Source organism: Trichechus manatus, unplaced genomic scaffold (assembly GCF_000243295.1).
Source record: "Trichechus manatus latirostris isolate Lorelei unplaced genomic scaffold, TriManLat1.0 scaffold00151, whole genome shotgun sequence".
In the NCBI taxonomy this organism is placed as follows: Eukaryota; Metazoa; Chordata; class Mammalia; order Sirenia; family Trichechidae; genus Trichechus; species Trichechus manatus.
The window spans coordinates 265,859-291,028 of NW_004444087.1; the positions used below are offsets into that span (position 1 = coordinate 265,859).

General features: G+C 40.1%; 1 pseudogene; it reads left to right on the plus strand.

The window, feature by feature from the left end:
* Positions 1–19,907, plus strand: part of LOC101349732 (28S ribosomal protein S27, mitochondrial pseudogene) — a 32,594-nt pseudogene extending 12,687 nt beyond the window's left edge.
* The last annotated feature ends 5,263 nt before the right edge of the window (positions 19,908–25,170 follow it).

Consider the following 25,170-nt stretch of genomic DNA (forward strand, 5'->3'; position numbering starts at 1 on the left):
TGGGGTACAGAACTCAAATTCTAGTAAAAAGACCAGACTTAACGGTCTGACTGAGACTGTAGGAACCCCAGAAAACATGGCTCCTGGACTCTCTGTCAACCCAGAACTAAAACCATTTCCGTGGCCAACTCTTCAGACAAAGATTAGACTGGACTATGGGACATAAAATGATACTCGTGAAGAGTGTGCTTCTTAGCTCAAGTAGATACATAAGACTAAATGGGCAGCTCCTGTCCGGAGGTAAGATGAGAAGTCAGAGAGGGTCAGGAGCTGCTTGAATGGACACGGGAAAGCAGAGATGAAAACGAGGAGTGTGCTGTCACAGTATAGGGAGAGCAATTAGGATCACATAACAATGTATGTATAAATTTGTGTATGAGAGACTACCTTGAATTGTAAACTTTCACTTAAAGTACAATTTAAAAAAACTACAAAAAAAAAAAGAGTTGGTTGACAGTCAACCATTTCAGGAGGTTACATATGATCAAGAATAGATGGTACTCAAGAAAGAGGTCCAAGCTGCACTGAAAGGATTGACAAAAAACTAGGCTCCAGGAATTGGCGGAATACAAACTGAGATGTTTCAACAAATAGTTGCAGAGCTGGAAGTGCTCACTCTTCTATGCCAAGAAATTTGGACTACAACTACCTGGCCAGCCCACTGGAAGAGATCAATATTTGTGCCCATTCCAAAGAAATGTCATCCAGCAGAATGCAGAAATTATTGAACAAGATCATTAATATCACACAGCAATAACATTTTGCTGAAGATCATTCAAAAGTGGTTGCAGCAGTACCTTGATTAGGAACTGCCAGAAATTCAAGCTGGATTCAGAAGAGGACATGGAACAAGGGATATCATTGCTGATGTCAGCTGTGTCATCGCTGAAAGCACAGAATACCAGAAAGATGTTTACTTGTGTTTTATTGACTACAAAAGGCATTTGACTATGTGGAACATAACAAATTATGGATAACATTGTGAAGAATGGGAATTCCAGAACACTTATTTGTGCTCCTGAGGAACATGTACTTAGACAAAGGGGCAGTCGTTTGCAGAAAACAAGGGGAACTGAGTGGTTTAAAGTCAAGTAAGTTGTGGGTCAGTGTTGTATCATTTCACCATACTTATTCAATCTGTATGATGAGCAAATAATCCAAGAAGATGGACTATATGAAGAAGAACAAGGAATCAGTTTTGGAGGAAGACTAACAACTGTGATATGCAAATGACACAACCCTGCTTGCTGAAAATGATGAGGACCTAAAGCACTTGCTGACAAAGATCAAAGATCACAGCCTTCAGTATGTATTACACTTCAACATAAAGAATACAAAAATCCTCACAACTGGACCAATAAGCAACACCATAATAAAAGGAGAGAAAATTGAAGTTGGTCAAGGATTTCATTTTCCTTGGATCCACAATCAACATCCATAGATGCAGTAGTCAAGAAAACAAATGACACATTGCATTGGGCAAATCTGATGCAAAAGATCTCTATAAAGTGTTATAAAACAAAGATGTAACTTTAAGGACTAAGGTGTGCCTGAACCAAGCCATAGCGTTTTCAATCACCTCATATACACGTGAAAGCTGGACAATGAATAAAAAAGACCAAAGAAAAACTGATGACTTTGAATTATGGTGTTGGCATAGAATACTGAATACACCATGGACTGCTAGAAGAATGAACAAATCTTTCTTGGAAGAAGTATAGCCAGAAAACTCATTAGAAGCAAGGATGGTGAGACTTTTGTCTCACGTACTTTGGACTTTTTATCAGGAGGGACCAGACCCTGGAAAAGGACATCAAGCTTAGTAGAGTAGAGGGTCAGCAAAAAAGAGGAAGACCCTCAGTGAGATGGATTGACTCAGTGGCTACAACAATGAGCTTAGGCATAGCAATGATGATGGAGATGGCACGTCTGGGCAATGTTTCATTCTATCGCTATGAGTCAGAACCATTTGATGGCATGTAACAAGAACAACCTATTTATCTATAATCTATAGCTAAGTATGTATGTATCTATTATCTATGTATCATCTATTTGCTGTCTCTTTATCTAGAGACAGAAATGTCTGAGGATCTCCAGACATTCCAGCCCCTGATAATTTAATCTTTCCATCCCAGGCACAGACACAGGAGAGAGCTTTCAGATGACCCCACCCCTAGTCTGTTTACAACCTCATGAGAGACCGGAAGCAAGAACTACCCAGTTAGGACAAGTCAACCCCAGATTTATGAGCAAAATAAAAGAACATTATTTTCTGCTGTTTTTGGAAAGTGTGTTATGCCCCAATACATAACTGGAATATGTCTTCTTCACTTCAGGTAGTTTACGATGTACAAGATCCAGGAGAGAGATGAGAACTGGGGGGAAATTGGAGAAAATAATAAGATACTGTGAATCATTGGAAACAGCAGTGAGGTTGTGAGTCAACTAATAGGAAAGAGTGCTAAGGTCTGAGCAGTGGTGACCTTTGGTCATGTGGTTCAGTACAGGGAGGAAAAAGGGAAGGGGAAGGGAGATAACATTGTTAAGAACCTATTCTGTGCTTGGCACCAAACCTTTGTGTTCCTCAGAATTTCTTTTAGTTGGGCAGGCTGTAATTGTCAGCTTTCAGTAGGGCTACCAGAGATTCTCTCCTCCTAGTATTCATGCTCTTGTGTATTCATGCCTTGTGATCCTGTACATCTTAAACTACCTGAAGTGAAGAAGACATATTTCAGTTATGTATTGGGGCATAACACACTTTCGAAAAACAGCAGATAATAATATTCCTTTATTTTGCTCGTGAATCTGGGGTTGATTTGTCCTAAGTGGGCAGTTCTTGCTTCTGGTCTCTCTAGTGAAACCACTCGGATGCTGAGGAAACGATGATGTGTGACTTCTGAGATTGAGTCATGAAAACATTGTGGCTTCCACCTTGCTCCCTCTTACATAACTCACTCTGGGGAAGCCAGTTGCCACGTTGGGAGGATACCCAAATAGACACATGGCAAAAAAGTGATGTTTTGGGGCAATAATTCTTATCTTGCCAGGTATGTGAGTCAGCACCCTTTGAAGTGGATTATGAACCCCAGTCAAGCCTTCAGGTGTTTGTGTATATTCGTTTTCAACTCATTTGGGTAAATATTCAGGAACACAATTTCTAGATCATATGTTAAACCTGTAAACATAGGCTTTCTTTGTAAGAGACTGCTGGACTGTCTTCCAAAGGAACTGTTATCATTTGGAACTCCCCAAGCAGAGATTTAAAAGTACCTGTTGAGTGCATTAATATACCAATGAACAAGTGAGTGAAATGGGTGTATTTGGTGTTCTTTCCACACAGTGTCTTCTGTCACACATTCAGTTCTACTCATGTGACATGAACCTCTTCATGTTAGGTGTCAGAATCTATGGAATAAAGTGGCATTCTACTATTTGTCCTGGCAGAGCAAGACAATTTTCATTGGTTAGGGCATGTTACTGGCTACATTTCATCCCAAACAAAGGCTAGCCTTTTGCTGTTGGTATAGGCATAGGTTCCAACCGGTTTAACCAGGTGAGTAGAGTGGGTGGATGGTCTTATGAGTCTTAGTTATAAAATCATCTCAGCTGAGTGTATATTTTGGGGGAAAAGGAAAACATTTTAGTTTCCACAGGTGTTTTGTTTCCAAAATGAATAAGAAAGGCTTTGGGTTGACAAGAGCTAATTAAATTGTCTATAATTATAGATGATGACCCTCTAATCTCTCCTTGTTTGAATGTGTTCAGTGAACTACTCATGCTGGGAAGACAGAGAGGGAGATCACACAGAATTCCATTAGTATCTGTCATACCTTGAATCTTTATCTCTGCTGAGAAGAGATGGAGTCTTCAGAAGACTTGTGGGGAAATGATGTGGAAATCACCATGGTGATAGGAAGCAGAAATTTAACAAACTAGCTGTTTTGGTCGGAGTCTTACATTTTACATAGTCATCCATGCCAGGGAGGGCAAGCATTGAATACTGGCATCACTAAGCAGCAGAGGACTTTAAAATCTCTTTTCATATATATGTAATATTTTGTTCAGTCAGTAGACATTGTAAAATCACTTGCAGTAACTGAGCCTTAGTTTCTACATCTGTAAACTGGGGATCATAGCAGCTGACTCCATTTAATAGTGCCCACTGAAGCCACCAAAAGGGGGCAGAAACATATTGGAATTCTCTGGACTTTCTATACTACTTTTCCTGGTGATTGACTCCCAGTTTTCCATGTCTTTCCTTTGTTGGTGTTTAAGCTTGCTGCCACTTTCTTAAATATTTCTCAGCAGGGCCCCACTACAGAGATTCCAAAGAGGGACCGTGTTCAAGCTTCCATCTGAGCATGTCTATGGTTCTCTCTACCTCCACTGCACTGACCACTGCCCTGGAAAGTGACGGTATGGCCTCCAGCCCGTGGCCTAACAGAGTATACCTATAATTAACATTTATTCAATCTCTGGGTGGTGCAAACAGTTAAACTCTTGAATCCTAACTGGTTCAAACCCACCCAGATTGTCTCAGAAGAAAGGCCTACCAACTTGCTTACAAAAAGTCACAGCCAGGAGAATCCTATGGAGTGCAGTTCTACTCTGCAACACATGTGGTTATCATGAGTCAAAATCAACTCAATGGAAACTGGTTTACTCTTGTTTTTTAACATTCACTTAAAAAAAAAAACCCCATTGACATCAAGTCAATTCCAACTTGTAGCAACCCTACAGGACAGAGTAGAACTGCCCCATAGGTTTTCCAAGGAGTGGCTGGTGGATTCGAACTGCTGATTATTTGTTTAGCAGCTGTAGCTCTTAATACTGTGCCACATTCACTTATTTGATTTTAAATCAATGGATGGAGGAATAAATGTCTTAGTGTATTACACTTCCCAGTGGCATCTATGGATTTTATCAGGTGTCTCCTGGATAAAGCCTTAACCCAATGATGAAAAACTATGATGGTAAAATTTTAGACTGTTATCCCAAGTAGGGAAAAGGAAAGCTATGAGAATAGTTGAGACAGGACGTTTTAGCAATGAGAAGTCCTCCTACTCAGCTGGTGTAGGGCAGCTCTGAGAATTTACATCCCAGAGGGACATGAAGAGTTGGAGAGGGGTGAGCATCAGTTTCTGCAGAAGGGGTAAAAGTGAAAGAGGCTAAAGAGAGAAGGAAACACACAAGGATAACTTGTATTTCTGTTGAGTTTTAAGAACCTTTATTGTTGTTGTTGTTGTTAGCTGCCATAGAGTCATCTTTTGACTCACGGTGACCTCAAGCACAACAGAATCAAACAAGGCCTGGTTCTGCACCATCCACATGATCAGTAGTGGCTCAGACCACTGTGATTCAATTAAAACTCTTGGATGATTTTTGGAGGTAGACTTCTAGACCTTTACTGGGTCACAGTAATGATAATGACCTCATGTAACTTCTGGATACTCAGCCCTCTGGTTGCTCCTATTAGGAGTTCATGAGGGATTTCACAGGTGATACTGAATGCTATTGCAGCCCTTCTCTCTACAAGCTCCAGTGACTTGCTCTCTACCTATCCACCACCTGTGAAAAAGCAGGAAGCTATCAACTGAGGTGCTGTTCTTCTCTTCTCTCCATACATGTGCATTATTCCCTTAGACGCCATCTTCCCAGAGAGAGGGGGCTATTCTTTGTTGAAGAATTAGTCTAACTTGTCTACTGCAGGAACTTTTTCGGGGCTGGACAGGAAGCAACGCAAATTGATACCATTTAATGCAAACACCAGCTCCATCTCCTCCATGCCCCATCTCTCAAGGCCATTTGGCTCAGGTCCTCTTGCTGTATCAACAATACAGGACAATGGAGTGGTCACTGAAGAGTCACAGGGAAAGGACACACAAGAGCCCCACAACATCATCCAGTTCAAAACTTCTGATTTTTTCTGGATGTCCACTTGCATAAAGTACTCTGCCTGATTCTAGGGCCATGACCATGACTAATACCCTGATCTTGCCCTTGAGTAGCTCAGGATCTGATGAGGGAAACAAACAGTGGTGCTGGGAGGTAGACAAGACTGGAAATTAAATGTGTTGGAAGTTGTGCAGAAAAGAAAGTGGTTAAATCTGTTTGAGGTGGTTGGGAAGGCTGCACACTAACCATGGGAGTCCTGTCTGAGCTGGGCTTTGAAAGATGAATAGGAGCCTTCCAGGGGCACAAAAGCACCTGAGGTATAGGAAACTGCATGAGTTTCCTCCACTTGTTTGGAAGAATTTCAAGAATTTTGGAGTGAAATGGCATAGCCAATATGGTACTATATACAGAAGTACCATGCCATCCCTCTGCAGCAAAGACCTGAAAAATGAAGTGAAATAGATGTAAACATCAATCCTGGAACCCTAAGCATCAAATGAAGGGATGAAGAAATAGATCAAGCACCAAATAGAAGAATAAACTGACAGGGAACAGACAACAAGAGACAGCTATGGAGTGGAGGTTCTCTGTCAGCTAATGTGGCACACCTTTGCCATCTTAGAGCACAGCTAGCAATGACCCTGGACAGGGAGTAGGGGAAGGCAACTTCACAGAGCCCTCAACAGGAGACAGAGCACCTGGAAACGAGAGATACATGCATTCCCACCCCTTACCCTCCTGCCCTGTATGCTGCCTCTGCTGCTTCCCGATGGACCACAGTCATTCAGCCTGAGAGATACTAGCTTCCCCCTCCTGACACTTGACCAGCTACTGAATGGTAGGAAGCGAGCCTGCACCACTCCCCATCTGCTACTCTTGCCTATCTGACATGGGTTTGGGAAAGTTCCCACACTCCTGGACCAACATCGGGAGACTGATAGCATCCACCCAGTCTGTCCTTAGCTACCTCACCAAACTAGTGTACAACAAAGCAGGCTTGCTCTGCCTGTTTCTGCCCTGCCCCCCTGGACAAGGTGGTGAGAGCTATCATGCCCATAGATGAGCAAGCATCAAAACAAGCCTGGCCCGCCTGCCCTGACATAGCAAAATAAAACAAAAAAGGAAGACAAAACAAATGAAACTAGAATCAATAAATAAGAAAATAATACCTTTATGTCTCAGAGACAGCAGACAATATCAAAATATATAAAAAAGCAAGACAAAAAGTCTCCAGCAAATGACCAAAATAGAGAATCAGATGACTTTCTGATAGAAGAAAAGGCAGTAGAACTACCTGATATGGAATTCAAAAGACTAATATTTAGGACTCTCCAAGAGATCAAGGAAAATACAGCAAAATCAACAAAAACGTAGCCAATATCAAGGAAAACACAGACAAAGCAATAGAAGAGTTCAGGAACATAATACAAGAACAAAAGGTCAAAATAAATAAACAACTGGAAATCATACAAAAATAGCAACTAGAAATCCAAAAGGTAAAATTTCAGAAGTGGACAATTCAGTACAAAGTTTTAGGAGCAAATTTGAAGCAATGGAAGACAGAATCAGTGAGATTGAAGACAAATGCATGGATGCCACTTTGAGGAAAAGTTAAAGAAAAGAATGAAGAAAACCTAAGAATTATGTGGGACACAATCAGAGTGAAAATTTGTGCATGATCAGAGTTTCAGAACAGGAGGAGAAAATGGAAAACAGAGAAGATTGTTGAAAATTTGCTGGCAGAAAACTTTCCAAATATCATGAGAGATGAAAAGCCTACCATCCAGGAAGCTCAACAAACCCCATATAGGATAGCCCTCAAAAGAAAGTCACCAAGACACATCATAATCACACTTGCCAAAACCAAAGACAGGAAAAGAATCCTGAGAGCAGCTTGAGAAAAAGTAACTTACAAAGGGGAAACAATAAGACTAAGCTCTGATTACTTGGCAGAAAGTATGCAAGCAAGAAGGCAATGGGATGACATATATAAAACTTTGGAAAAAACAAACAAAAAAAAAAAAAACAGCCAACCAAGAATAAAATATCCTGAAAAACTCTCTTTCTCAGATACGATGGCAAAATTAGGACATTTCCAGATAAACAGAAATTAAGGGAATTTGCAAAAGCCAAACCAAAATTACAAGAGCTATTAAAGGGAATTGTCCAGACAGAGAACCAACTATATCAGGCAACAACCAGAGTCTTTTGCTGAGGGCAAAAGGAATACGGAATGGGTGGTGGAAGAAGGCAGTTCTAAATACCAATTAGGACCATTTGACCAGTTGTAGAAATGAAGACTGTAATCATTAGAAGTATTTTTGCTTTGTATGTGTGCATCAAAATTTTGTTTTCTTTACTTATAAAATATTAAGAGGCAAACAGGGCTAGTGCATTTTCTCTTGAATGTGTGTTCATTGTATAATGTTAGGTGCAAGTATGACCTTATAGTTATTTTTATTCAGCAATTATGTATAATTTAAGGAGATGTGTACAGGTGCCAAGTTGACAAGGTGTGGACTGTGATCATTAAGGTTGTGTGTCAACTTGCCTGGGCCATGATTCTCAATAGTTTGGCAGTTATGATGTAGTTTGACAGTCGTGTGATGATGTGATCACTTCCATGATGAGATTTGATATAATATGATCACCTCCATGATGGGATCTGCTGTGAGAAGCCAATCAGTTGAAAGGGAGTTTCCATGGGAGTGTGGCCTGCATCACATATAAATGAACTTTCTGGCAAGGCCCGAGGGCTTTTGGTTGCTATGGATCCTGTAGCTACATCCTGTTCATCTGACCTGCAGTTTTTGTGACTTGAGATAGCAGCTTACTTGCCATTTTGCCTGCTGATCTTGGGATTCGTCAGTCTTCACAGCCTGTGAGCAAGAGCCCTGCTGTCTGAATGTCCCGAGTGACTACATGAATCAGGAGAAATCTACAGCCTGATGTCTGGGAACATTTCAGCCTCTACAATTGCATGAGTCATTTCCTTGATATAAATTTCTCTCTCTATATATATATATTTATACATTTGGTACTGTGATTGGATCTGGAAAAACAAAATTGTAAAGATGAGTTTTCTAAATTTGTTCTCCAGTCTGGTTAGTCTTAAAGATGTTGACGACTCTGCTTCCGGTAGTAAAAAGGGCATTGTTAATCTTTGGCCTTAGGTGGCAATAGAATTATGCAAAATATCACCACCAATAAATCAGGTATTGGTGAAAGGCGAGGCTCTGGGTGATCGCATGTTTGATACTTTTCTACAATTTTGTCATAATCAGAAGTATAAAGCTGGTTGGTTGGTCCTACTTTCACTAGACAAGTAGTGAAAGAAATAGATGAGCTCAGTTCTTCAGAGTCAAAGCTCAAGCGCCCCATAAATGACCTCAAATTTCCACTTGTGCATTCAAAAAAAGCCTTATTTCTTGTAGTAACAGAGCTGATATTGCCAAAAACCAAACCAGAGTCTTATTGTATGAGTGGCTGAATTACAATGCCAACTCAAATCCCAACTTTGAGGGGTCTCTGAAGTTAAAAGTGAGGGCATTGATTGGGCAGAAATGCGATCCTGAAACTTGGGATGGGGATATACGTGCAGATAATCAGGAAGCTGGGGACACTGAGCCCCTAAATTTTGTTGAATAACTCCTGCCAACAGAACCAGTTCTCTCACTCCCATCTGAAGAGATTACTCCATCTTTGTCTGCTAAGCCACCCTCTCCAATAAAACCATTAACCCTCCACCCCCGTCTGATGAGATTAACCCAGCTGTGTCTAAAGGGCCTTTGAGTCATTGCCTGAGACATCGCCTGAGGGAGACGCCTTACAAGACTTTGTTGAATGTTCTCATAAAGCATCCCCACTACACGTTTTGGCTTCTAGACTTTTAACTAGACTTAAGTCATAGTGAGCTCCAAAAGACGAAGTATAAAATGTTATCCAGGAGGAGGTATGCTTCATTCCAAAAGAACTGCTTGACTTTTCTAATATATACAAACAGAAACCTGGGGAATACATGTGGGAATAGCTTTTAAGGGAGTGGGATAATGGTTCAAGAAAGATAAAGATGAATCAGTCTGAGTTTATTAACATGGGCCCACTAACCACAGATTCTTCACTCAGTTTTCCAGCTTGAGAGGTTAGGAAAGGATCTAATAGTTTGTTTGGTTGAGTTGCTGACCATGGATTATGCGGTTGCCTACATTAATCAAGTTGAAGTACCAGACCTGCCTTAGTATACTGTAGAAGAAGGTATCTAAGGGCCTAGGGAAATTGGCATGCTGGAGTGGATTTATGAGGTTAGACCCACAGATCCACACATTTGTGAAGGTAGCCCCAGATTCCTGGAAGACTGTTGTGGAAGCTATTTTATGTAAGTCAGATTTGACAGTGGGAACTGCCCTAACTTAATAAAGACACCTGACTACAGTGGGGCTCATTGGACACCATGATAGTAGGGGCCAAGAGACAGCACTCAATTGACAAAGACAAGGTGGGCATTGTTACCATAATGGATAGCTGAGTCAAAGCAGTAATCAGAATAGTCTGACTCGTATGGACTTATGGTGTTGGCTACTTAGTGATGGTGTCCTGGGAGTGAAATAGATAGGAAATATACTAAATATGTACTTCATCTGTACAAGCAGAAGAATTCTAGGTCAAGTGAACAGCGGTCTAACTTGAATGGTCAGAATAGAGAGTCATGGCCCCTCAATCAATTCCCAGATTTCACTGAGTTTACAGACCGACAACCCCTTGAATGAAGGGGAGGGGAGGGCCCCTTGAGGAAGGACTCCAATACACTGCCAAAAACGTATACTCTTAATCTTTCTTCCAGCCTTCCCCAAAGAGAAGTACAACCTTTTACAAAAGCGACTGTTCATTGGGGTAAAGGAAATAATCAGACTTTTTGGGTATTACTGGATACTAGCTCTGAACTGACACTAATTCCAGGAGACCCAAAATGTCATTGTGGCCCACCAGTCAGAGTGGGGGAATATGAAGGTCAGGTTATTAGTGGAGTTTTAGCTCATGGCCAACTCACTGTAAGCCCAGTGGGTTACCTAACCCATTCTGTAGTGATTTTATAGTTCCAGAATGCATAGTCAGAATAGATACACACAGCAACTTGTGGAATCCCCACACTGGGTTCGTGACCAATGGAGTAGGGTTATTATGGTAGGAAGAGTCACGTGGAAGCCATTACAACTGTCACTACCTAGGAAAATAGTAAACCAAAAGCAATACTGCATTCCTAGAAGAATTGCAGAGATTAGTGCCACCATTGAAGACTTGAAGAATGCCGAGGAGAGAATTCCCACCAAATCCTCATTCAACTCTCCTGTTTGGCCTGTACAAAAAAACAGGTGGATCTCGAAGAATGACAGTGGATTATCAAAAACTTTGCCGGGTGGTGATTCCAATTGCAGCTGCCGTTGTTTCATTGCTTGAGCAAATTAATACATCTCCCAGTACCTGGTATACAGCTATTGATCTAGCTAATGCTTTTTTCTCAATACCTGTTTTGAAGGACCACCAGAAGCAGTTTGCCTTCACCTGGCAAGGCTAGCAATACACCTTCACAGTCCTATCTCAGGGCTATAGCAACTCTGCAGCTCTGTGTCATAATTTAGTCCACAGGGAACTTGATTTCCTTTCTCTTCCACAAGATATCACATTGGTCTATTACATTGATGACATTATGCTGATTGGACCTAGTAAGGAAGAAGTGTCAATGACTCTAGACTTATTGGTAAAACATTTGCATGCTACAGGGTGGAAAATTAATGCAACAAAAATTCAAGTGCCTTCCACCTCAGTGAAATTTCCAGGGGTCCAGTGGTGTGGGGCATGTTGAGATACAGCTTCTAAAGTTAAGGATAAGTTATTGCATCTGGCACTTCCCACAACTAAAAAGGAAGCACAGTGCCTAGTGGGCCTCTTTGGATTTTGGAGGCAACATATTCTTTATTTGGGTGTGCTTCTCCAGCCTATATATCAAGTGACTCAAAAAGCTGACAGTTTTGAATGGAACCCAGAACAAGAGAAGGCTCTGCAGCACATTTGGGCTGCCATACAAGCTGCTCTGTCACTTGGGCCATATGATCTGGCTGATCCAATGGTGATTTAAATGCAAGTGGCAGATAGAGGTTCTCTCTGGAGTCTTTGGAAGGCCCTTATTGATGAATTGTAGTGCAGACCTTTAGGATTTTGGGGAAAAGCCTTGCTATCCTCTGAAGATAATTACTCTCCTTCTGTCAAGCAGCTTTTGGCTTGTTACTGGGCCTTAGTAGAGACTGAACACTTAAACATGGGCCACCAAGTCACCATTCAGCCTGAGCTTCCCATCATGAACTGGGAGTTGTCTGACCCACAGAGCCCTAAAGTTGGACATGCACAGCAGCACTCAATCATTAAATAAAAGTGGTATATACAAGATCGGGTCTAAGCAGGACCTGAAGGCACAAGTAAGGTGCATAAGGAAGTGGCCAAATGCCCATGATTTCCACTCCTGTCATATTATCTTCCATATCCCAATCTACACCTATGGCCTCTTGGGAGTTCCTTATGATCATTTGACTGAGGAAGAGAAAACTTGTGCCTGATGTATAGATGGTTCTGCGTGATACGCAGACACCACTTGAAGGTGGACAGGGCAGCACGACAGCCCCCTTCTGGGACCTCCTTGAAGGACAATGGTGAAGGAAAATCTTCCCAATGGGCAGAAATTCAAACATTGCTCCTGGTTGTTCACTTTGCTTGGAAGTAGAAATGACCAGATGTGCGATTGTATACTGATTCATGGACTGTGACCGATGAGTTGGCTTCGTGGTCAGGGACTTGGAAGGAACATGATTGGAAAATTGGAGACAAGGAGATATGGAGAAAGGTGTGTGGATAGACCTCTCTGAATGGGCCAAAGAAGTGAATATATTTGTGTCTCATGTGAATGCATACCAAAGGGCGATCTCAGCAGAGGACGATTTTAACAATCAAGTGGATAGGATGATGTGTTCTGTGGAAACCAGTCATCATCTTTCCCTAGCCACTCCCATAATTGCCCAATGGGCTCATGAACAAAGTGGCCATGGTGGCAGGGATGGAGGTTAAGCATGGGCTCAGCAACATGGACTTCCACTCACCAAGGCTGACTTGGCTACAGCCACTGCTGAGTGCCCAATCTGCCAGCAGCAGAGACCAACACTGAGCCTCCAATATGGCACCATCCCTCGAGGTGATCAGCCAGTAACTTGGTAGCAAGTTGATTACATTGGACCACGTCCATCATGAAAAGGGCAGCATTTTGTTCTTACTTGGATAGACACTTACTCTGGATAGGGTTTTCCTTTGCTGCACGCAATGCTTCTGTGAAAACTACCATCCATGGACTTACAGGTGTCTTATTCACCAATCATGGTATCCCACACAGCATCGCCTTGGATTAAGGGACTCTACAGCAAGTTAATGTGGTGATGGGCCCATACTCATGGAATTCATTGGTCTTACCATGTTCCCCATAATCCTGAAACAGCTGGCTTGATAGAACAATGGAATGGCCTTCTAAAGACACAATTATGGTTCCAGCTAGGTGGCAAAACCTTGCAGGGTTGGGAGAACGTTTTCCAGGAGGCTACATATGCTCTAAACTTGCTTCCAATATATGGTTCTGTGTCTCCCATAGACAAGATTCATGGATCCAGGAATCAAGGGGTGGAAATGGGAGTGGTATCACTCACTATTACCCCTAGTGACCCACTTGCTAAGTTTTTTCTTCCTGTCCCCATGAACCCATGCTCTGTGGGCCTAGAGGTCTTAGTTCCAAAGGATGAAATGCTCGCACCTGGAGACACATCACTGGTTCCATTGAACTGGAAGTTAAGAATGTCACTTGGGTGCTTTGGCTCTTATGTCCCTGGATTAACAGAAAAGGAAGGGAATTACCACATTGGCTGGTGTGTTTGATCCTGATTTCCAACAGGAAATCGTATTGATATTACATAATGGAGTTCAAGAAGAGTATGTCTGGATTGCAGGAGATTCCTTAGTGCATCTCCTAGTATTACCATGTCCTGTGATTAAATTAATGGAAAAGTACAGTCACTCAATTCCTACATGACTGCTAATGGCCCAGACCCTTCAGGAATGAAGGCTTGAGTCACCCCACCAGGCAATGAACCACGACCAGCTGTGGTACTTTCTGTGAGTAAAGGGAATATGGAATGGGTAGTGGAAGAAGGTAGTTCTAAATAACATTTAGGACTGTAAGATCAGTTGCAGAAACAAGTACTGTAATTATTATGAGTATTACTGCCCTGTATGTGTCCATTGTCCATGTCAGGCACAAGTATGACTATAATTCCTTTATTTAGAGACTATGTATGGTTTAAGGAGATGTGTAGAGGTGCCAAGTTGACAAGAGGTGGACTATTATCATTAAGGTTTTGTGACAACTTGGCTAGGCCGTGATTCTCAGTTGTTTCTCAGTTATGATGTAGTTTGACAGTTGCATGATGATGTGATCACTTACATGATGAGATTTGATATAATGTGATCACCTCCATGATGGGATCTGCTGTGAGTATCCAATCAGTTGAAAGGGAGTTTCCATGAGGATGTGGCCTGCATCAAGCATAAGTGGACTTTCTGGCAAGGCCTGTGAACTTTTGCTTGATCTGGATCCTGCAGCTGGCTCCTGTTCATCTGACCTCAAGTTTTGAAGACTTGAGCTAGCAGCTTACCTGCCATCTTGCCTACTGATCTTGGGTTTTATCAGTCTTCGCAGCCTGTGAGCAACAGCCCTGTTGTTTGACCTGCTGATCTTGGGTTCACCATTCTTTGCGATGTTACTGTAATTTGTTATGATCCACACAGTCAAACGCCTTGGCATAGACAATAAAACACAGGTAAACATCTTTCTGGTAGTCTCTGCTTTCAGTCAAGATCCATCTGACATCAGAAATGATATCCCTTATTCCACATTCTCTTCTGAATCTGGCTTGAATTTCTGGCAGTTCCCTGTCTATGTACTGCTGCAACCTCTTTTGAATAATTTTCAGCAAAATTTTACTTGTATGTGATATTAATGATATTGTTCAATAATTTCCACATTTTCTTGGATCACCTTTCTTTGGAATGGCCACAAATATGGATCATTCCAGTCAGTTGGCCAGGTAACTGTCTTCCAAATTTCTTGGAATAGATGAGTGACCACCTCTAGTGCTGCATCCATTTGCTGAAACATCTCAACTGGTATTCTGTCAATTCCTGGAGCCTTGTTTTTTGCCAATGCCTTCCGTGCAGCTTGGACCTCTTCCTTTCGTACCATCAGTTCTTGATCATATATCATGTGCTACCTCCTGAAATTTTGAACTTTGACCAATTCTTTTTGGTACAGTGAGTCTGTGTATTCCTTCCATCTTCTTTTGATGATTTCTGTGTTCTTTAGTATTTTCCCATAGAAACTCGAGGCTTGAATTTGTCCTTCAGTTCTTTCAGCTTGAGAAATGCCAAGTGTGATCTTCCTTTTTGGTTTTCTATGTCCAGGTCTTTGCACATTTCATTATAATACTTTACTTTGTCTTCTCGAGCTGCCCTTTAAAATCTTCTGTTCAGCTCTTTTACTTCCTCTTTTCTTCCTTTCACTTTAGCTACTCCACATTCAAGAGCAAGTTTCAGAGTCTCTTCTGACATCCATTTTGGTCTTTTCTTTCTTTCCTGTCTTATTAATGACATTTTGCTTTCTTCTTATATGACGTCCTTGATGTCATTCCACAACTCATCTGGTCTTTGGTCATTAGTATTAAATGTGTCAAATCTTTCTTGACATGGTCTCTAAATTCAGGTGGAATACTCCAGGTCATACTTGGGCTCTGGTGGGCTAATTTTCTTCAACATCAACTTGAACTTGCATATGAGCAATTGATGGCCCCTGGCCTTGTTCTGGCTGATGATATTGAGCTTTTCCTTTGTCTCTTTCCACAGACATAGTCGATTTGATTCTAGTGTATTCCACCTGGCGAGGTCTCATGTTGTTTAAAAAAGGTACTTACAATGAACAAGCAGTTGGTCTTGCAAAATTCTATCATGTGATCTCTGGTGTTGTTTCTATCAGCAAGGCCATATTTTCCAACTACCAATCCTTCTTTGTTTCCAACTTTCACTTTTCAGTCGCCAATAATTATACATCTTGTTTGCACGTTTGGTCAATTCCAGACTGCAGAAGTTGGCAAAAATCTTCAGTTTCTTCATCTTTGGGGTTAGTGGTTGGTGAGTGCATTTGAATAACAGTCATATTATCTGGTCTTCCTTGTAGGCGTATGGATATTATCCTGTCACTGACAACATTGCACTTCAGAATAGATCTTGAAATGATCGTTTTGATGATGAGTGTGACTCCATTCCTCTTCAATTTGTCATTCCCAGCATTGAAGATCATATGATTGTCTGATTCAAAATGGCTGATACCAGTCCATTTCAGCTCACTATTGTTGTTGCTAGGTGCCCTGGATCGGTTCCGACTCATAGCGACCCTATGTGCAACAGAACGGAACACTGGCCGGTCCTGCACCAACCTCACAGTAGTTGTTGTGCTTAGCCCATTGTTGCAGCCACTGTGTCAATCCATCTCAGTGAGGGTCTTCCTCTTTTTCGCTGACCTTCTACTTTACCAAGCAAGATGTCCTTAAGGGGCTGATCCCAGCTGATAACATGTCCAAATTATGTGAGATGAAGTCTCACCATCTTTGCTTCTAAGGAGCATTCTCGTTTTATTTCTTCCAAGATAGATTTGTTCATTCTTTTGGGAGTCCTTGGTATATTCAGTATTATTTGCCAACAGCCCAGTTCAAAGGCTTCAATTCTTCTTCGGTCTTCTTTATTCATAGTCCAGCTTTCACATGCATATGAGGCTCACTAATGCCTAGTATATCGATGTTTATGTGTTGCATTTCATTTCTGATGACTTCCAATTTTCCTAGATTCATACTTTGTACATTACAGATTCTGATTATTAATGGATGTTTGCAGCTGTTTCTTCTCATGTTGAGTCATGCCACATCAGCAAATGAAGGTTGCGAAAGCTTGACTCCATCCACGTCATTAAGGTCACTCTACTTTGAAGAGGCAGCTCTTTCCCAGTTGTATTTTGAGTGCCTCCCATCCTGAGGGACTCATTTTCTGGCACACTATCAGACAATGTTCCACTGCTAATAAGGTTTTCACTGGCCAGTTTTTTCAGAAGTAGACTGCCAGGTATTTCTTCCTAGTCTGTCTTAGTCTGGAAGCTAGACTAAGCTAGACTGTCTTAGTCTGAAACTTGTCCACCAAGGGTGCCCCTGCTGGTATTTGAAATACCAGTGACAAAGCTTCCAGTATCATAGCAACATGCAAGCCACCACAGTATGACAAATTGACAGTCATGTAGTGGTCCTTTCCTACTTGGCTGTGTTTTATTTCTTTTTGTTGGCTAATTACTCTGGCTAGAAACTTCAGTGCAATGTTTAATCGAAGTTGTGGGAGTCAGTAGTTTTCCTTTCTCTTGATGTGTTTTTCTAGTTTTGATATCAGGGTAATTCTGGCATCATAGAATGATGCCTTAGAATGGAAGCATTTGTAACGAATTGATATTGATTCTTCTTTAAATATTTTGTAGAATTCACTATGGAAGTTATCTGGTCTAGACTTCTCTTGGTTGGTATTTATTTATTTATTTATTTATTACTAATTCAATCTGTTTACTTGTTACAAATTTATTCAGATTGTCAATTTTTATTAGTTCATTTTTTGTCATTCTATAAATTTGCTCATTTTAGCTATGCTGTCTAATTTATTGACCTACAAATAGTTTCTAGTATACCTTTATATTCCTTTTAATTTCTGTAATGTCAGTAGTGATCTGTCCCCTTTCATTTCTTATATAAATAATTTTAGTCATCTCCTTTTTAGTCAATTTGCTGAAGTTTTCCTAATTTAGATGATCTTTTTAAAAAATTAGCTTTTGGTTTCATTGATTTTTCTCTTGTTATTCTATTCTCTCTGTCACTAATTTTTTCTCTAATCTTTATTATGTTCTTTCTTGTACCTTTTTAATATTTATTTTTCTCTTCTTCTTCCAGTGTCTTATGGTAGAAAATTAGGTTATAGATTTGAGATCTTTATTATTTTTAATATGGACATTTTACAGCTATAATTTTCCATTTAAGCACTGCTTTAGCTGCATCCCAATAACTTTGGTCAGTTGTGTCTCCATTTTCAATTCATCTCAAAGTAATTTCTAATTTTCCTTTTGATTTCTTCCATGACTTATTTATTATTTAGAAAAGTGTTTCTTAATTTCCACATGCTTGTGAGTTTCCTAATTTTCTCTCTGTTGTTGATATCTAATTTTATTCCATAAACTAAAACCAAATCCATTGCTATCGAGTCGATTCCAACTCATAGAGATCCTGTAGGACAGAGTAGAACTGCCTCTTAGGGTTTCCAAGGAGCACCTTAAAGATAATCAAAAAGTGAGATCTAGTGGTGGTTACATAAGTGTGTTTGTGTTCAATTTTGATGATATATTGAACTGTATACCTATGATGTGTGTGCTTTTCTACATAAAAAATGGTATGTAGACAACTCTAGGGTTTAGAGCAAGAGAGTTTTTACATTTTGGTGGGAAGGAGATTAAGAATGAGTCAAAGATACAGGGTTTAAAATTTAATAATGGGTACTATGATTAATATGTCATTGTATAGATACTGCTGAGTAAAAAAATTACCATTTCCTTTCTCTTCAATATGTCATCAAAGGATAAAAATTACTGTTCAAATATTGATTTACTTGTATCATAATTGCTGCATATCTTGATTGGTAAACAATCATTTCAATTTCAAGTCACATTTTACACATTATCCAATGGAAGGCACCTCAGGCTTCCTGCTGGAATATGACTCATGTTAAATTTCAGCCCTCTCATAGTCTGGAGAGGGCAGGGATTTTCTCTTGGGAATTAAAGCTACAAGATGACTGACTTAGCTTTGCCTTAATGAGGCCCAGAGACCAGTACAAGAATGCCTGTAGATGAAGGAGGCAGGTCTGAGTACCACAGGGTGTCACTGATGATTGTGTAGAGATCTGGGACAGTGGGGTAGTGGGACATGCTCACAGAAAGCTGCAGATGAACTCTGGAAATGTCATGTTTTAATCTGTGTGGTCACTGGTTAAGAAGAAGAAAAATATGGTCAAGTGAGAGCATGGGATTCTACTGTAAAAAGGAGCACTGGTGGCACAGTGGTTCAGTATGGAATTTTTCCAGATAACTTTACATTCAATATACTGATGGATTATTTCATAAAGAAAGAAAATTACAAAGAGTGTTATTGGTGGTTTTTGAGATCATGAGGCAAGAAGCCTTTGAAGTGCGATCTACCCAGTTTCTCTTCCTCTGTGTTTTATACCATAGCCTGGAAAAGAAGACAGACTTCAGTTGGGAAGAGAAGAGGAACTTCGGTGTATCCATAAAACAAGAGAACTCAGTGGGTTTGAGTTCCCAGTTGTATGGCTATGCACTTCTTGGGAAGGTGGAATTGTGTCAAGGACTGCAGGACGTGTACCACAACATGATTCTAATGTGGAAACCAGGGTATCTCAACAGAGCCCTTCAAGCGATAGAGAAAGTGACTTCCTTCCCAGAAGACATAAAGCTCTGTAGAGAAGGGCTCGATGTGCTGGCGGTAGTGCTGCAAGTTCTGACTTCTCCAGCTAATGGGTCTTCAGAGGAACAGTCCCAAAGAGAAGACCACCAGGGAGCAGAAGATCTGGTAGAACATTTATATATAGAGGAAGCTGAACAGTCCAAGCTTCCCCAGTACCTGGAATGGTTTAAGGCCTTACATTCTCAGCCACATGTTCTGAGTAAAGTTGAGTCAGAAAGCCTTTTGACTCAGACTGCCCAGCTTGTCAAGGACAAACTCCTCACCTCTGAAACAGAAGACTTCACCAACTATGAGCAGAAACTGCAGCAGTGACATCTTACTTCACCTGATCAACCCTGAAATCAGTCATTTCTCCAAAAAGCTGTAGTTTCTTTTAGTAGGAAAAGGTATTTAGAATCCAAAACCTGGGAGCTAGGTGTGCTCATTGCTACTGAGAATTCTTTGCTTCTAGATCCTCTCAGTGGACAAAGTTAATGAAATCAAATATATTCAAATACGGTGAGACAGAAGAGAGAAATATAAATAACTATCCATATCCAGTGATATAAACTGGCTGTCAAAAAAAAAAAAAAAAACACAACAAAAAAACCTTTATTTATAGCTTATTTCCATGACATAAATAGTTCCATCATGGTCAATTTCATGGTACTATTGATTTGACAATTAGCTTACAAAACTCTTGAATATATAACAAATGGATCTAGAGAACAGGTCTGAGCTGACATAAGCACATCACTGTAAATAATCTTATATCTATGTCTATCTGCATCTATCTCTCTCTCTCTCCTTTTCTATTTACATCTCTCTCTATATCTACATGGGATAAAGATGTGCAGTCTGCTCCCATAAAGATTTTACAGCCTTGGAAACCCTATAGGACAGTTCTACTCAGTCCTATAGGGTAATTATGAGTCAGGATCAACTTGACAGCAGTGGGTTTCGTTTTGGTTATCTATCTACATGGTGCAGTAGAACTTTCAATGACGAAGGAAATATTCTCTATCTGCACTGTTGAATACAGTAACAACTAGATATGTTTATCCATTGAGTACTTGAATTGTGGCTAGTAACTGAAGAACAGAATTTTTAACTTTATTTAATTTCAATTAATTAAAATTTAAGCTTAAATAGCCACATGTGGCTAGTGGTTACAGTATTGTGCAACATAGCTCTAAACCTTGAGTTTATACTCCAATTTCAATTCAATACCATGGGGTTCATTCTAAATGGTGGAAAGAATTTGAGAGTTGTATTTACCCACAAGAGCATCACAGAAGCCATCGGTGCGAAATCACAACTCTGTAGACCTTATTTGCACTAATTACATATTGTTTTTATATAACAATATAATATATTGAATTACATGATGGAGTTAGGTATCATGTTCATTTCAGTATTCCATGTATCTAAAGGTCTTAATCTATTCCTGATCAACAGACTAGAGCTTGACCATGCTTAGCTTCTCTCAGGAGAAACACCAGGTGGGAGGCAAAATTATAATTACAATGGTTGTTTCGTTAGCATAAATAGAGTAAATAGAGGGGTACATGCAGAGGAAGATGCCGTTTAGGCCATGATTGAATAATCATTAATAATTCTACTCATTGGACCATAAATTTCCATAGTTCATGGCGACCAATGCCCATCTATTCACACATTCATTCATGTGCTATTTTAATGCCACTGATTAAATTAGGATTGCACTAAGTAAGGGGCAAAATGGATAAATCTCATCTTTGTGACTAATTGCATGGTAAGAGTTAGCATGAATTCAATCCTCAAAATGTGGTAATGGATTCAGTCCTCACTTTCCCACTTCTTCATCATCCTTATTGCCAGCCACACAAGTGGAGCTCTCTGTCCAACACTATAGCTCAGATGTGGGTCAGAGCTCACAAGTTAGAAGGAGACTCCAGCTTCTACTGGCTCTCACCGTCCCTGTGTGCTTGATAATTTGCTGAAACAACTCACAGAATCTCACAGAGAGTGTACTATACTTATGACTACAGATATATTCTAACCAAAAAGGATACAAACAAACAAAGAGATGCATAGGGTAAAGTCTGGAGGGTTCCCTGCATGGAGCTTCCATGTCCCAAAGTGGACCATCCATGGTCACGAACCAGAAAGCTCATCTGATCCTCAATTTTAAGGTCTCTTATTGCCTCCTCATGTGGCCGTGATAGATTACATTATGCCTTCTGAAGCTAGTCAACATCGGACCCCTGGGTGTTCCCTCTTTGTCTGTTCATCCCCCATTCCTTAGCCTCAGGCGTGGCCCACCTCTCAGGAACAAAGACCAAAGGTCAAATTGCTTTTTACCAGGCGACTCATCACCTCACAAGAATCAATACCCACTCCTCTAGCTTCTTGTCTGTCTTTGTAGTTTCTGTACATATCTGTGATCATCCATTTTGAAGACTTTGTATCTCAGGTCTTCTATTACCTGATGCTTCTCCAAGGTATAATCCATGCTTCTCAAGCTAGATTGTGCACATAAAGTATGCTCCCCAATATTTTACTTGAAATCAAAGTGCCTTTAGGATTCTCCATGGATAGTACCAATAACATTTTGTACATTAGATGGAAGTGCTGTCTCTTGAAAATACTCAGCTGTGTTCGTGGTTAAGGTGGCATAACCAAGAGCAGAAAGTCAAGAATAGTATAAACCCTGGGAAAACCAGATTAAAACAGTTTTTTTCTTTTTCCAGCTCTGTAAGATAGATATCAGAATGCAAACTACTCCCAGTGTGACTCTGAACTTCTTTTCCATTTTTTCTCCCTAGAGATTTGGAAATTTCATTTGGATTTATCTTCATCTAAACTGTGATATTTTCACACTGACCAGTTTTACCTAAAGGGTCTTTCCTCTTCTTTCAGCTTTGACTAATATGGAGCTTGTAGCCCAGTCACCTTTATTTTCCCTGTCTATGGGACCACTAGCACTACTCTTTTCTTCCCTATGTATTTATTGGCCACCTACCTTGATATTCAGCAGAAATTGCAGAAGGAGATTGATGTGGCTTTGGCCAATAAGGTGAGTGGATAATGTATGAAGAGGAAGAGCGAAGGTGGAGCCTGAGCAAGAATGCCTTCCCACAGTTTGTTAGGAGAGTTTTTGCAAAAAGCTTAAGTGTTGATTCTTTCACCGCCATCTTGCAGCTGCACCATCTGGAACGTGAAGACATTATGGTAACCCTGGCTGGGAATAAACAGCTGAAGTGTTGCACACTGGCTCTCAAAATTCTTTGGCCCAAAATTGACATACCTCACTTCAGCTCACAGCCCATTCACAAAGCTAATAACTTGGCTTCCTTTAATTGCAAATGGGCTGGGAAATGTGGGAAACTCAATGTATATTTTGTTAGCAGTGAATGTCTACCACACAATGCTATGAGATAATGACTATAATTATCTCCAGTACCAAATCAGAAAACTGAGTTGCAGAGAGATGAGATAACTTTCCCAGGGTCATACAGTTAGTCATAAAGAAGCCAAGATATGGTCCTTTGTACATGGCTCCTGAGCCAAAGTCTGAACCTGTACGATATTACCCCCTAATTGCAACATCAAATGATAGCCACATATTGCCCACACTGTTTTCAGATCTCTGCAAAGCTGAATTCTTTAAGGTGGGAAAAGACCTTGCCTTTGGGGCTGAATGACTTGTTTGGCAGTGAGAGAACACAAAGAGATCTCAGAGCTCACAGTCAAACCCTGAAACCACAACTAGGAGACTGTCCCAGCAAGTGAGAATGGGCCAAAAATGGGATACTGATTTTCTTTATAACTTTCCCCAGAGCTGAAATTGTGTGCCCTGGTATCATCTAAACATAATCTTCTTTTGTTATATTTGGGATAGAAAAGACTAGTTTCTTCCCAAATTACAGAGTTTCTATGTAATATTGAATTTCTCTTCATAGTCTCTCTCTCCTCTCCATCTCTGTCTCCCTCTCTGTTTATCTTAGTATATGTATGTAAGAAGAGTTAGTAAGCAGTATTTCTGAACTACAAAGTCTTATGTGAAATAGAGGATTTGCTCATTTACATTTTCTCTTACCTTGGTACACATTTGTGGCCTTTGTTTTTAAAGGGGAGAGTGGCGTACACATATCATACTTAAAAGTAATGATCATAGTCTGTTAGTCACATTTGTTGACAAGAGAAAGTCACACATGGTAATGCTAGGGATTTCATGCCCTGTTTAGAGAATTGTCCCAAAAGTATCCTATATTCATAACTGCTCCACACATCTCATGTGCCATTCAGCAGGTCAAAGGAACCTGATAGAAGTAAAAATGATTTAGAAATGTTAAGGTCCTTTACCAATGTAAATTATTCTTTGGAGATCCTAATACTTCAGTAGTACTGCCTAGGTTGAGTTGAATCTAAACTTTTGGAACTTTGTTTCTTTTTTCCCAGACACCTCCCACATATGATGCTCTGTTACACACAGTGTATCTTGACATTGTGGTGAATGAAATAGTCAGACTTCCACATATTTCTCCCACAGAGCTGCTGGTGGGTTTGAACCACCAATCTTTTGATTAGCAGCTGTGGGCTTTAACCACTGTGCAACCAGGGCTCCTTTATGTTACTATAGATACATGTATATCATAATTTTGTATGGTTGTATGCCATAACGTATTTAACCACTTTTTTATTTTGTGTACATATTCTTTTTTTTTCTAATTGTTCTGTGCTGTTTTCTTTAGCTTTCTGAATTTATTACCAACTTTAGGAAGTGTTTCCACATTTATTTGTTTTGAAGGTTGGTTACAGGCTGAGAACATTTAGGGGTTCTCATCCCTGATAGTACTTGTAGAAAGACTAAATCAAAGTTGACTAAGTCCTCGGTTTCCTGGACCAGAAGAATTCTATGGTTCCTCCAAACTCTGCAATTCCAACCCCTTTAGATTCATGACCATAAAAGCAGAAACCACTTACTGTACTTCTCTCTAATTCATTCAATAATCAAAGAGACATTAAGTGCTTACCATGTGTAAAGGATAGTACCATACAGTGAGAACTTCAAATGTTAAAAAAAAATAAAAATAAAAAAATAACTATCTATAATGGAGAATTTTTGACATATTGCCACCACTACCCTCCTCCTTATTGGCATATAACTTTGAAGTACATCAAGTTATTTAACCTGTAACAATTTTAGAATGTTCTCTAAAATACAAGGACTGTTGAAGAAAATCATACCTACAACACCATTATCCATTTTCCCCAAATCAACATTGTTTTTGTTAATATAACAAAATATTTAGGAATCAAATTTGAATTAAATTGGGTCTAACCTTCAAAGAATTTATAGGTAGAGAAGTAAATCAGTGATTATACTGTAGTAGAGTAGTATCACATTCCTGTGTAAATTATATAACTTTAACTACTCTATGACTTAGAGAGAGAAAGAAAGAGAGAGAAGAAGTAGAAATAGAAGAACGAGGAGGAGGAGGAGAAGAAAGAGAAATGATAAGAGAAGACAGAAGAGAAGAAAAGATGAGAGAAAAGAAGGGAGAAATAACAAAAAAATGGCAGAAGGAATTTTCTCCTGTTTCTTCCCTCA